Source organism: Protobothrops mucrosquamatus, unplaced genomic scaffold, assembly GCF_001527695.2.
Source record: "Protobothrops mucrosquamatus isolate PMUCROS unplaced genomic scaffold, P.Mucros_1.0 scaffold_182, whole genome shotgun sequence".
Classification (NCBI taxonomy): Eukaryota; Metazoa; Chordata; class Lepidosauria; order Squamata; family Viperidae; genus Protobothrops; species Protobothrops mucrosquamatus.
Window position 1 is genome coordinate 543,482 of NW_015386258.1, and position 3,048 is coordinate 546,529.

Consider the following 3,048-nt stretch of genomic DNA (forward strand, 5'->3'; position numbering starts at 1 on the left):
GTCCCGGTCCAGAAAAGGACGCAACTGGTGGATCAGGCGAACCTGATAAAACGCCCCCCTGGTCACGGCCGACAAATGATCTTCCAGTGTCAGCCGTGGATCCAGGAGGACACCCAAGTTGCGTGCCTTCTCTGAGGGGGCCAAGATTTCGCCCCCTATAGACAGCGATGGAATCAGCTGACTATGCCGAGGCGCCGGCAGCCACAGCCACTCGGTCTTGGAAGGGTTGAGCCTGAGTCTGTTCCTCCCCATCCAGACCCGTACGGCCTCCCCGTACGGGAAATAATAATAATAATAATAATAATAATAATAATAATAATAATAATAATAATAATAATAATAATAATAATAATAATAATAAAAAAGTTGGAAGGTACCTTGGAGGTCATCTAGTCCAACCCCCTGCTCAGGCAGGAAACCTTATACCATTTCGGACAAATGGCTGTCCAATTTCTTCTTAAAAACTTCCAGTGTTGGCGCATTCACCGCTTCTGGAGGCAGGTTGTTCCACTGGTTAATTGTTCTAACTGTCAGGAAGTTTCTCCTTAGTTCTAGGTTGCTTCTCTCTTTGGTTAGTTTCCACCCGTTGCTTCTTGTCCTGCCTTCAGGTGCTTTGTAAAATAGCTTGATTCCCTCTTCTTTGTGGCAGCCCCTGAGATATTGGAACACTGCTATCAGTGTTGCCCAACTCATTGTCAGAAATTGTCCTTCTAACAGACAGACAGTGCTAAATCCCTTTAGTTAATTGCTTTCCAGCATCCTGTTGGGTTGGAAAGAATAAAACTGAATGTGGCATAGAGGAAGCTCTTCAGATTTTACTGGAGTCTGATTTCTATCATTACATAACTAACCTTTTAAGGGACACAAATGAACAACATTTGCAAGACTACAGATTCTCCAGTCCTTTTCCAAAGAAATGTTTGATCTGATCCAATATATCAGTTCATGTTTTTAATATTCCCATGTCTCTTAATGTATGGAAATTACATTGAAATCCTACCTACTGAAAAGTGTCATATGAATAAGTCCTTTGATAATATTTGGCAAACAAAATATTTTATAGCATTAATATCTACAGTATATCTAATTCCTGGTGGGCTGCAATGGAAACAATCCATCATACAACTTTTAACCATTTCAATTATAAGAATTAGGCTTCATCTAATATTGTTTTGCTAAACAATACTTGTTTTGTTTCTCATTCCTTCCTCTTTCTTGGATATTTTGTAGTTACTGATAGTCTATAGAAATAACTCTAAAGTCAGAACCCACTTGAAATCATATGCAACATTAATAATGCATATTCTATATATTTTTCTTAACAGAAAATTTTCAGAGCTGGTGACACTAATCAGGATGGAAGACTGGACTTTGAAGAATTTACACATTATCTTAAAGACCATGAAAAGAAAATGAAGCTTGCATTTAAAAGTCTGGATAAAAATAATGATGGTAGGATCCAATTTGCTGCTTCAGCTGTATATGTTAAGAGTGCAAATTTAATACAAATAAACAATAAAGCATTTCCACTATGAGTTGACAATGCATTAACAAATTTAGTCTTTGCAATCTTATGAAATATGGGTATTCATTAATTAATATCTTGTTAATTTATTAAGGGAAATAAATTATACAGTATGTATGAAATAATAGTCACGAAAGGGTTCTTTAAATCCTCTGGAAGTGCCAGTAAAAGTAAAAAAAATTCAAATTAAGATTGTTATTTATTGATATAGAAATGAGTGCTTAGAGTTAGATGCTGAAACCCTTCAACATTGAAAATGTATCTGTCATGAGGTTGGTGCTGCTGCTATGAAGCTTTGAGAGAAGAATGATTTACATTTGTAATGCAAAGCCAATAGAGGTCTTACAAAAAGGCAGCAGCCTACAATATCACGTTTTGCTGTGCTGAAGTGCTAAATGGCAGCATAGGTATTGCTAAACTACAACTTCCAGTAGCCCCAGCCAGCTACTGGATGATGAGAGATGTTGGGAGTTGAAGTTCAGTAGTATCTGGAGAATAAAAGATTTCTTTGCTTGCTTTAATATCTTGGACCAAGATCCTTAACTCTGTTAATGTTGCGGCAGAATTTGCTAACTGAGAAGAACTCTGTTCCAAGCAATAGTCCTGAATTATTCTTGGCAGCACCACGGTTTTAGAAAGAAGGATCAGTGAGACTTATTACTGAAAACTATTTTCTACAGAAAGGATTTACCACAGTTTTCACTGTACAGCAGAACTAACAGCCAGGAAAGGTTTTGTGAAAGTCCTCCCTATTTGTTAAGTACTGGGTAAGACACCGTTACCCAGATACTGTGTGCTGAATATTTCTGAAGAAATGTATTCTATTTTGATGAGAACATATGTGCTGCTATTGTTTTGAAGCAGCTGGTGAAGGAAGCTGTAGTTACTCTTTAGCATTTGAGCAGCATGTAGTGGGGCAGAGATTATAAAGTGGGATTTAACATACCCACCCCCACCCACATATCACTTATATTGTTCATCTGATGAAAAAGGATAAACATCAGGGAAAAGAAATTCTAATTCCCCTTTTCCTTATTTTTCAGTTTTTTAAAAACTTAGCTTAGGAATGGACAGAATCCGGCTGAAACCCTTCTCACATGAGAAGTATACATGAGTGTGTTTGTAAGGCCAAACAGGGGTGGGAGAGAGCCATCTATGTTGATTTAAAATCCTTGGAGGAAAGGCAGTACAATAAGGCCAGAAAATGGGTATTAACTTTCTCATTTATAAATGAAGTAAAGTCACTATTATTCAAATATTGTTCAAATCTTGTTTATGTTCCACATCTAACTATATATTGTGGCAGATTTGCCTTAAATTTCATGATGCCACGGTTTGTGGCACCAACAGTTTTAAGCACTTGTGATGTTTCAGGGTTTAAATACAGATTATATTTCTTTTAAAAATTATTTTTATAATGTATTCAGTTGTAGAATCTTATCAGACTTCTTCAATCTAATGCTGAATTACAAACCCTTAATCCCCATCCAGCATAGATAGGATCACTCCATTCAATGGAATAC

The 3,048-nt window shown here is 36.8% G+C and overlaps 1 protein-coding gene across 1 annotated transcript in view; it reads left to right on the forward strand.

Annotated features, from left to right (window-relative positions):
- SLC25A24 (solute carrier family 25 member 24) overlaps positions 1–3,048 on the forward strand; it is a gene marked incomplete at its 3' end in the record, with an annotated part of 29,094 nt that overhangs the window by 14,586 nt on the left and 11,460 nt on the right. The window lies entirely within an intron of this gene.